General features: G+C 43.9%; 1 protein-coding gene across 1 annotated transcript in view; it reads left to right on the plus strand.

Annotated features, from left to right (window-relative positions):
* Positions 1 to 8,121, plus strand: part of tgfbr1b (transforming growth factor, beta receptor 1 b) — a 43,666-nt gene extending 35,545 nt beyond the window's left edge. The window contains exon 10 of the mRNA XM_080865425.1: positions 45 to 8,121. The gene's annotated coding sequence lies outside the window, so the exon portion shown is untranslated. The remainder of the gene's footprint in view (positions 1 to 44) is intronic.
* Positions 8,122 to 11,084: the final 2,963 nt, after the last annotated feature.

Genomic DNA, 11,084 nt, shown 5'->3' on the forward strand with positions numbered 1-11,084 from the left:
CACACACGCCCACACACACGCCCACACACACGCCCACACACGCGCACACACACACACGCCCACACACACACACACACGCGCACACACGCACGCGCACACACACACACGCACACGCGCACGCCCACACACACACCCACGCCCACACACACACCCACGCCCACACACACACACACGCCCACACACACGCCCACACACACGCCCACACACACGCCCACACACGCACGCGCACACACACACACACACACACGCACGCGCACACACACACACGCCCACACACGCGCGCGCACACACACACACGCCCACACACGCGCGCGCACACACACACGCCCACACACACGCACACACACACACACACACGCGCACGCACGCACGCACGCACGCACGCACGCGCACACACACACACGCACGCCCACACACACACACACACACACACACTAGGACTTTCATCCATAGCATTATTATCTTTATGATTCACTGATTGCCCCTCCTGTTTGTTCTGAAGGGAAGTGATACGTTTCCTCTGTCACCTCATTTCATTCATGGACTGACTAATCAGGACTTAAACTGAGAATGTGTGTGTGGGCTAACACACACACACATGAACGGCTGATTGGATGGATCAGATGAAGGATGGCTGGAAGGAAGAAGCCTTCACTCATTGTTCCTTTTTTCTTTCATCGTATGAAGTGTATCCGTGCCTCCATCGCGCATCTCCTCCACAAACAGACACACACAGTCCCGAGCTGGTCAGGGTCTGTGAAACCAGAGCGACAGCTGGAAGTGACCCGGACGCCTCTGAGTCACAGCCCCACATCTGTACATCAACATTGTGCTCTGACGCTTCAGTTCAAGAATCCATTTAAAAATAAGACTTTTCTGTGGAACAGCTTGTTCTGTTAACATGTTCGCTCACACACCCAGCCTACAGTGCTGTGCAAAAGTTTTGAGCCAAGCCCATTCCTCTCTGTTTCCCTTAGAACATGAGAAACGTGTGCAGACACTGACGTTCTAATTCTAATAGGCTTAAAGGCAGGAGGTTGATATTTGGCCAATCAGAATGAAGACTAACAGCTGTGGCTGAGGCCCAAACAGATGGATGGTCAGTGTTGTGCTCTTTCCCTACACAGCGATGACATTTTGAACCAAAACCTTCACGTTTTCATCAGACCTGCTGCTGCTGATTCTTCAGCTCCCTCCTTGTGTAGTTTGGCATCCCTCAGCTTTGTCTCTCGGTTTATGTAAGAATGGCTCTTTGACTCCGCCCATCCACTGACACCATTTCTGACCACTGGCCAACCATAGATGTAGCAGCGGGAGAGCCAGAAGGATCTCGTCAGGTCTTTGCTCCAATAATTATCGTCTGCTGTAGATTGTAACCCTGCCAGTGTGTGCTTTGTCCTGATTTCCTCACATTGTTAAGGACACCACACACTAATCACCTTCATAGTGCAGAAATACACTTTCATGCCTCTTTGAATTTGTTCCTAGACTCTATTGAACACACCAGAGTGTTTTATAAAAACCAAGTGCCTAAAGAAATGACGTAACCTTAGTTTAAAGGATCGTTGTTAAGGTGCCTGTTGTGCACAGAGACAGCGCCGGTTCATCCTTTGAGTTAGGTTTTAATGCATGAAGGATTCACGTCGGTGTTTAGTGGCCCAACAAACAAACAAACAAACAAACAAACAAACAGATTCCTTTGAAAATGGTCACAGTGGATAGAAAAGCCCACATTGACCTTCAGAGAGCTGCTACACTTTAAAAGTCAAACCTAAACAGTGTAGTGGAGACTTTTGCACAGCACTGTACATTTTGAATGTATATTTGAATGTACCTTTGAACACGGGCCACGTGCGTTTGGTTTGCAGCAGGTTTGGGATCACAGTGAGGACAGCATTGATAGGAACACTCTCATTTGTAGCTTGTACAGATTTCTCTATGTAGACGCTGCATTGGAGCTGGCGCCATGCGTCATATCCAGCCGCCATGTTGCTCAGCAGGTCAGACTGCTGGCTCTCATTTAAAAAGTTCCAATGAAAAACAAGTGAGAACCACAGAACAAGGCTCCACCAGGGAATACTTTACTGCTATTAGCAGGATGTCACAATTCACATTTTAATTAATGTAAAATATCAGAACGATGTGGATATTTGTCAGCAGAGAACTGCACAAAGCATGTGCACAACTGTAATGTTTACTTCAATAACAGGAGTATCTTTGTTACTATGAATAATGTGAGTATTTTCGCAGCGAGTGCCCTGAGTACAGTTCAAAGACAAGCTGTGGCTTTCTGAACAACACGGCAGCTGTAATGACGCATGGCTGCTGTGGGCAGCTCTGTGGAGCTGAGTGGGTGCTGCCACCAGAAGCAGGACCAGCGTCTGCCGTGAGCATTCCCGTTTTCCTCGCTCCTCTTGTGTTACAGTAGCTCTGGGGACTGAACCGGCTCGTCGACCCGCTCTCTGATTTATGCATCACCTTTATACTTTCTGCTGTTCGAGCTGCTCCGCTCATTCAGTGTGGTTTTCAAAAAGCAAAGCGGACGTGGCGAAGTCATTCATTTCTGGCAAACATGCTGCAACATATGCAATATACAGTAGATAAATGTGTCTATTTTCTATACTGTGCTCTGCTAAACCACAAACGGCAAGAACAACAACCAACAGCTGCCACCATGCCTTCCAAGCCAGTCGTTACTGGAAAGTGCCGTGCTTCAAAGCCACCGTGTCCTGTGTTGGCTGTCGTGGGTTTTTGCGGATGCAGCTTTGTGTGGTGTGCGTCAGAGGAGGCTTGGCAGAGACCCCACTGAGCAGCAAGCTCATCCTATGCATACCCGCGATACAGTGAGGATAGGAAGAGGAGACGCACACCGGACGCCGCTGCGCCCACGGCCCAACCGACACACTGGTGCCATACCATCAGACCTCCCCTGGAACACCTCGCCACCTCAACGAGAACTTCTCATACAGCTCATCCTCTGGAGCTCCAGCACCGTAGACTGTTTGCAGACAGAGCTCTCTCGAAAAGAACCATAAAGACTCGTAAGCATTAACGATGTCGCTCTCTAAGTGTAAACTCGGACTCTCCGATGTTCTGTTTCTGTGTTGACGACGACAGCATGAATCAAACGATGAACATTCTTTCTCTGTAGGATATTTAACAAAAAAGCAGTGAGGTGCATTCATTTAAATATAGCAAATGCATATTTACTAAGCCATAGGTTTTTCAGGTTGCATATTATTATTATGATTTTCTTTTTTGTCTTTTCTACTAGAATGTACATTTACAAAAACATGAGATGATCAAAATCAAACCGACAATTTTGTCATTTCAGCTTAGCAAGCCTTAAGGGACCAACACGTAAGAGTCAGGATATGCTCTTCATTCTGTGTCGTTTTTTAAAAATCGATAAATCTATTATACACATATATAATGAATGCTTTGATGGAGTAAGTGTCATTATTCTATGTAAAGGATATATAGATGTATATATCGCACCTGACGTTCCAGGTGTGTTTGTCCTGTTGCCAAATTGCCATGACATCAAACACACAGGTCCAGAACTGGGTACTTTGACTGGGACGTCTGCCACACCGTGATTTGCACAAAGACACCACAGAGTCTGTTTGTTGTTCAGCAATAAGTGCACTTCTGTACTGCTGTGGTGTTTATCTGTAAGTCGGCTGTCAGCGAATCAGTCTGTCTTCGTGGTTTCTTCTCCTTTTATCCATTTATAATGTTTCGTTGTGCTGCTGCTTAATTGGCCAGCTCGCTTTCCAGGTCGAGGCGAGAGCTGCCGTTGGATGTGAATATCCATCTGTTGCCTGAATCATTGTGTGCTATGTTGCTCTAACGCAAACTCGCTCCGAGCGAGTCCTCTGCTTCTCTGTGCTGATCGGTTAACACGGAGGTCCGTTTATTATTTTAAGGAAGGGGCAGCTGAGGTTGGGACTTGTTCTTTGTTGTCAAAGCGTAAAAACTGCATCACTGAAAAGCCGTCATTATGGGACCTTTCAGTTGGCTCTGAAATCCTCAGTGTACACAACATTTTCAGGTAAAATCAAGACAAAAAGCTCCAGTTGGCTGAAGCTAAATATCATTTCACCAGCTTCTGAAGGCTACACAACATTCTCACAACCTGCTGCTGGCTTTTTACAGTTCTGCCTCTGTCATCATAGAAACATAAGACAAAAGAAAGATTGGCCCCTGCCATAGCCTCTAACTATCTGCTGGAGGAAAACAAAACGAGGTGACAGGCTGGTTAAATGTTGCATGTCTGCAAAAGTTGTTGAACTAGCAGGCTTGTCGAGGAGGTTAGGGCGTCACGTGTCCAAGCTGTTTACGCTCCACGGTGTAGGTTGGAGGTTTGCTGGTAGAGGTCTGGGAAAGAGATTACATCCCTTTAAGCTCTGCACAGGTGGGCCTTTAGGTTGGACTGGGAGCACGTGGAATGTGTGCCATCCACAACAAAAGCTCAGTGAACAGCTCTCCTTATATGCCTTTAATAGGTCAATCTTCATTTTGTCTTAAAGTCACCAGCAGCCTTGTACCTTCTCTTTTCCAATCCCAACATAAGTGTATAAAGATGTTTACCCAGCATTTTTCTCTCTTGAACAGAACCACTTCGGTCTGTTGAGTCTGTCTTGGCTTTTCTTGTTCCACGTTCTCGAACTGATCCAACAGCTACAACGGCCACGCTTCACTGCAGCGGTTTCAGTGGCTTAACAGCTCTGTACCGAGTAGAGCAACTCACACTCACCCCTGCTTGTTTTTCAGTTTATTTCTTTGTGAACTAACACGTTAAGGCTGGAGTAGGAGTCAAATAAAGCATTCGGCTTGACGCAGTGATTGGGGAAAAGAGCTCGCACTTGATGACAGTGCCTCCTCTGGTCTCTTAAGGCAGTGCAGAAGATGATCTCAGTGAAGGTGAAAATCTAGGCACTAAATTCTTTCATCAATACTAAAGTGGGCATGTTTATCAGATTGTGTTGATTGGACCAGACACGTTCCATCAGACACTTCATTTCAAATACACAACTTTTCTTAATGTACAAGTATATTTGATTTTCACGGTGGACATTTTAATGCATGGTTTAACTCTGATGTCCAGTGGCTACCTTTTGGGAAGCTGTTGGGTTTCTCCTTATAACATTTCTAGGCTTGACCTGGAGGATCATCTTACTGCTGTGATGATCACACTAGGCCCATAAGCTGTCCTGGTGTTTGGTCATGAAACTTGGATTTTTAAATATTTGTAATTTCTTTTCATTCATCCATCTGTTCCCTTTTACTAACCTTAGCAGGGTTGCAGGGGTGCTGGAACGTATCCCAGCTACCATAGGGCGAGAGTCGAGGTGCAGGTCACAGGGAGAGATAGCTAACACACCTGTGGGCAATTTAGATTCACCAATGAACCCATTAAATACATGACACTGGACAGTGGGAAGAAGCCGGAGAAAGGATGTAAACTTCATTCGTTTTTAGTTTTGTACGTGCTTGCTTGAAGAAGAATGAGTTTAAAACAGTAGAATTTGGAAACAACCACAGGTACAGTCAAATGCTCTTCAGTATTCTCCTTATAGGAACACTTTGAATGGTGTGCAGAACCCATTTAGTTTGCAGAGGCTTGCTTAATGACGAACACAATTCTGCACCAAGAGAGTTTAATACAATTCATTTTGTCCTCGGTGCTAGCGTCTGAGGGTTCTTAGACATAAGCAGCTCCTTCTGGAGACTAAAAAGGGCTTTTTTGTTCCCTAACACCAGTCACAAAATTCAGGAGATCTCCCAGTTGATTTTAGGTGACCATATTACTTATGAAACCTCCGTGACCATTCTGAAATTGAAGGCGCTCTTGGTCGGTCATTGTTCTTACAGTTGTGCAACCATGTAGAGCAGGGGTGTCAAACTCAAATACACAGTGGGCCAAAATTCAAAACTGGAACAAAGTCGCGGGCTAACATTTATTGAAAAAAAAAAAAAAATCTTCAGATTCTCAGATATAAGAATGAATCTCTTCTTATAGACTCAAACAAGTTTTGCTGAAAAACTGAATATGGAACAAGCAAAGCTTAATACTAAACAATATATATATTAGCTGTATAATACCAGTAGGCCAGCTGTAATAGTAATTTGGTATGGCTTCGCGGGCCAAATGTAATTAGGCTGCGGGCCAAATTTGGCCCGCGGGCCAGAGTTTGACACCTATGATTCGTCCCCATACCCGAATCATCAAAGCGTCCTTGTGGTTGGCTGACCGTGAAAAGATGGCGTACTGTCGGTCAAAGCTCCATCAGCACTACAGCTGTGTTACGTGATCGATGCTTTTTGGACCGTGGCCTTCATCACGGTGATGTTTTCTGGAAAGCAATGGGAGTAAACAAGTCCTTTCCCTTTAACACAGTCTGACAGCAAAATGGGTCATCGCTGCTTTGGTCCTCATCACCATTGCAGCCTAGCTAAATATGGAGCTTTGTAAAGTGTGATTAACTTTGCAGAAGTGTCTGTTCTAACCCAGTCCATGGTCTTTCATCAACATTATTGAACTGTTTGTTGCCTAAAACTAACCAAAGAGCTGGAGGAGGTGACCGTGGACCATGTCCCATCTTACACTGCTGCCCTGCAATCTGGCTAAATCCAACCAAAAGTATATGTTTAGTTAAAAAGCCCCAAAATAACCGGAATAAAAAGTCTGAATCGATGTTGGATGCCCAGTGTTAAAGTCCGGGCCACCACACCTCCAGCCTTCAGACTTTGTAGTTCTTTGTCTAAACGGGCACTTGACTTTAACACGAGCCGATACGAAAGGACAAAACTAAAACTCACATTGCTATGAGACTGTGTTGTTTCCTTCATACTTTTAAGTAAGAAGTGTTTGTTTAGTTATTTGGATCATCAACCATGTTTCAAACTGTTAGCAAGAAAACCTGTACCTCATTTTGGAGACTCGCGTTCTGCTTTCTCTCTTTGTAGCTCTCAGTTAAATGGGGAGAGGTGCGCTGTGACGTATAGCCATGCAATCTCAAACCTCACTCCACCGGTCAGTAGCAGCATGGCTCAGCTGTTTGGTGACTCAGACCCATTAAAGCAGCACCGTAGAATATGCAGCCTTTCCACGTTTTACTTCGTGTACACGTCAGGCCTGTTTTCCTGCTTTGTGCGGATTGATGGATGGCCACAACAGGGAGGTGTCGTGAACTATGCCAGCAGCTTCAAACCATGCACTGACAGCTACAGCTGCGAATGTATCAGTCATCTCAGAGTCAACATCCCAACCCGAGCACAACCTGCATATCTCAGCCCAAACTTGTGTCTGCAATCGTGCAGATATCGCCCGTCTCCTTCTCTCAATATGCAAAGCCGGGCTCGGTGGCGTCTGCCCACAGAGTCCCGTTGGATCACACATGTTCAGAGACCTACCTATGCTAGCAGCATCTATACACTGTGACCGCATTAGGGTGACGTGCTCCTCTCCTGAGTGCCCTCCATCATCTCACAGACCAGAGGAAGGCGGTGTGGGTCACTAAAGGGCTCTGCCTCTGCTTGGAACAAACCTTTTCCAACCTGGTTTAATACTGCAGCGTGGCCTCTTTGGCAGCAAAGGTAGTAGAAAGCTTTAACATGTTTTATTTGGTGCCTAAGTTTGACTTTTGCTTTTGACCTGCAACGACGAGACTGCATGTGTCTGCATAACCCGCTTCATAGATGTCATCCAAAAGCTGAACGTGATCTGTAAAAAGCATCCAGTAATTAAAGTGTTAAAAAGGACACTTAATCAAAAAGAAAATACCTCTTTGAAAGACCAATGTATTTTTACCTCACTGTATATATTCCTGATTTGTTTACTCCGACTTTGCAATTGATCTGTTTTTGTTTCTATGAAATGCTTAAAGATTGGTTTCTTCTTTTTCATGGTACTTTTCTGTCACATGGCGCTGTAATGTGTTAGTGTTGTGAGCGAGCAGTATACTCTCCTTCCTCTGTTACCGTGCTCTGTGTGTGACCTGTCGCTTGTGTTCTGCGTGAACTGTATAGTCGATGCGCTTTACAAATGTCCACGCCCTCTTCTCTGGTTACAAATGCCTTGTTCAGTATGGTTTTGTTTTTTTGTTGAACAAAGGAGGGGAAAAAAAGTGGAAGTGGGACGCTGGAAGAGTGGGGTGAGACTGTTGAGCAGAAACCCCTGAACTGTGGAGGTCACCTCAAAACTCTCTGGATTTCTAGACGTATGTTATAATCTTGAAATGTTTATATAGTGTGGAGAGATGAATGAGAGGTCAGCATAGAGCTAGAGGATAGACACATGTTAACTTCTAACGTAGCTGGAGTAGAAAGTGGTGTGAATAAAGGAACCCTGTTTCACTCTCACGTTTGTGTTTGTCAGCTTTATTTGAATGCTGCACACTCGGCGCTCTAACAGCACGTGGAACACATCGTTTAAAGAGCGCGATCATGATTATGTCTAAATGCATGCTCGACCATCCAGGCGAGGACATCCCCAAAGGTTGATCCTGTTCATGTGGACATAGCGTGACTTCTTCAGTCTCAGCTGACTGCAGGTTTCCCCAACCATATAAACAGCACCTCTGCACAATGACTGCAACCAGCAGCACTGATAAACAATGGGCTGGGAGGTCAGTTTGCAGTCAGCTGAGCCTGAAGAAGTCACGCTGCGTCCAGATGAACACAATCAACCTTTGCAGTACATAATGACTGCTCCCCCCACAGTTTTTCACATACTGTTAGTGTAATACAGTATTGAGCCAGAGCCACAAAGCCAGACATACTTACACTTTTTACAATTAGTAATCTCAGTCAGTAGTTTTTTTAGACCTTTTAAAGTTTTTCTTCTTTGTGTTTTTAGTGTAATCATTTTCAGAGAAATCAGACCCATTGCTAATTCGAGCACCTAACTCTTTAAGTCATCTTTAGGTGATTCTCAAAGAGCTGTTAGTAGACACAATGGATGAAACTGAACAACACAGGAAGGCTGAGCCCCTAAAACTCCATAATGAAAACAGTGTCATGGAAATTTGAAGCTGTAAGAGACTGAAATGTATGGATTTGTCTTTGAGCGGACTAACTGGTAATTCCCCCACACTATCAAACACTGTGGCTTTGACATCGAAACACCTGGAAGCTACGAACCATCTAGTCAAAAGAGCACTATTTCAGTATCATGGGTCACGAATGCTTGGATATAAAAACTGTAACAGTGGAAAATATTCAATTCACTAATCAATTCAATATTATTTATATAGCGCCAAATCAAAACAAGTCTCCTAAAGGCGAAACGTGGCAACATTTTATGAGCACCGGCTCTCAGTTTGAGAGTCATAATCAGTCTTTAGATAAAAATCATGCGTGTACGTGTAGCTATTGTTACAGTCTCTCGTTATTCTGAGCTGTAGTTATCCGTTGTTTATCCTAAACAGTGAAAAGATGAATCGGCTGTTACATCATTTTAAACGCTGATGACTCCAGTGACCATCTGTCATTTATCCCAGCGGATGTATGGGAGTCTTAAGGCTGTAAGAGACCTACTGACATCAATCCAAATGGAATTATACAGAACATCTGTTTGTGCACCACTTCAGTTTTACTGATTATTTTCATGAATGCTTTTGATGGTCCGAGTTCATCCTATGCTAAAGGAAGTAATCATGGGAATGCTCATTATAGTTAGCACTATAATGAGCACAATCAGTTCTTTCCCCAGTTTCAAAATATATCAGCGATTTAGCAAATATAATATGATCTATAAACAGACCTGTCCAGGTGTCCAGTGGTTAATTGCAAGTACCTGGAGGCAGGACCTCACAGCAGAGGCATGCGCCATAATGTGTTGTATGTTATTATATGTATTTTGCATTTATTTTATTTACCAACATCAAGAAGTGACAGGCAAAGAAATACCACACCATGGTGCATGTTTACATAAGAACGGTTTATTGATTAAATCTATCCATGAGACTAATGATGGCCCGCTTGAAGCTAGCGCTCCAGTGCGTACCCAAAAAAACAACACACTGCAGAAGCACTGTGTCGTTTGGCCAGAGTCACGTCATCAGTGACGTCCGAAGCTTCATTTAGAACACAAGTAATTCAGTGGTTTATAGGAAAGTGAATCATTCGCGGGATTTTGAGTTGATTTTGGTCAATTTATTTTATCTGCTGAAGTGAAAAACTTGAAATGTCCAAAATCATGTTTTCATAATGTAAATATCATTACAGCATATGACTTTAGGAACACTTCCATGTGAATTAAAGCTGATAAAGACTAAAAAAAAAAAAAAATGTATTTGACACTATACGTAAATTACATTGCTACACATTTTAGAAAAATCATTTTGTTTATTGTTTTCAGGTGATAGTCTGCAGGACCCAGGAAGACCTGCATATCTACCAACTTGCAGTGCAGTTCCTGCACTCCACAGCCTCTTCTGTTCCATGCGAGAGGATTTTCTCTAGGGCAGGAGAAACTATTTCTAAGAAAAGAAACAGACTCAGCCAGCGCACAGTAACACTAATCCTCTTTTTAAATGTAAATAACAAAAGGGCTACCTGACATAGAGCATGTTTTTACTTTGCAAGTTCTTGATTAGGGGTGGGTTTTGACTATGCTTTTCTGATTACAATCCATGCTAAATTGAATAAAGTGATATTGATTCATTAAAATCCCGTGTCGATTTGTAAATTAACGTTATTATGCCTGAAACGCCAGCATCTCAGGTTAAACCTCACAACATGTCGTCAAACACCATGCAGCTAAAACAGTAACTGGGAGCAGGTTTACGGATTCTGCATACAAACGTGAACACAGAGCGCGGACCCGACGCGTCAGAGTCAGATTTTGGTGTGTCGTCGGGTCCGCGCTGTGTTTGCCTCTTTTTTCTTCGCTGGCTTCTGCAGCTGCAGGTTTCATAACTCTGTTTACATCTCTAATTGAGTCTCACATGCGTCAGCTTTCTTTTAGATACGAAATTATGGATATATACTGTTAAATGATCAGAATTGTAATATTTCTGACTGAGGCAAAACTTTCCAGATTCCAATCAAATTGAATCGGATCCTGTATCGAATCA

The sequence above is a fragment of the Rhamphochromis sp. 'chilingali' genome (genome assembly GCF_963969265.1).
Source record: "Rhamphochromis sp. 'chilingali' genome assembly, chromosome: 18".
Lineage (NCBI taxonomy): Eukaryota > Metazoa > Chordata > Actinopteri > Cichliformes > Cichlidae > Rhamphochromis > Rhamphochromis sp. 'chilingali'.